Source organism: Elephantulus edwardii, unplaced genomic scaffold (assembly GCF_000299155.1).
Source record: "Elephantulus edwardii isolate Elephantulus edwardi_28Jun2011 unplaced genomic scaffold, EleEdw1.0 scaffold00369, whole genome shotgun sequence".
NCBI lineage: Eukaryota > Metazoa > Chordata > Mammalia > Macroscelidea > Macroscelididae > Elephantulus > Elephantulus edwardii.
The window spans coordinates 872,288-872,840 of record NW_006400119.1 but is presented as its reverse complement, the minus strand read 5'-3'; positions in this window follow the sequence as shown (position 1 = coordinate 872,840).

Here is a 553-nt window from a genome sequence, read left to right as displayed (position 1 = left end):
AAAAAAAAAGTTAAAGTCCAAACTTTACTAGATCCAGTTCTGGGGGTGGGGGAGAGCAGGTGGAAGAAGAGGTGACAACACGTAAAAACAAACAAAAAAATTAATTTTAAAAACTCTATTAGCAAATTTTTGGTGCCATATTAAAATTTCATCAATAGTAATTTTTCTAGAATCAATCTGTAGATTTACATCACAGTTCAGTATAAATAGCAATTAACTCAACCAAAAGGTTCAGATATTTAATCATTTTCCCACCTGGCCCGAAGGAAGCAGCTCTCTGGTAGTTTGAATCCCTTAGTGGCTCTGTGGGATAAAGAGGGACAATTTTTGCAATGTCTTGTGCAATTTACATCCTCTGAAACCTCCCTGGAGGGTCAGGAATGAGTCAGTTCCCAGTTGGCAGTAAGGAGATGAGAATTAGGAAAAATTGTCTACTATAAAAATAACATACACCATAGCCACTGGTGAGAGTCAGCACCCAGAGCCATCAGGGGCTTTAAGCTCATTGTCCACTGCTGTGGTGTGGACAGCTGAAACCCAGGCTCCGACAGGC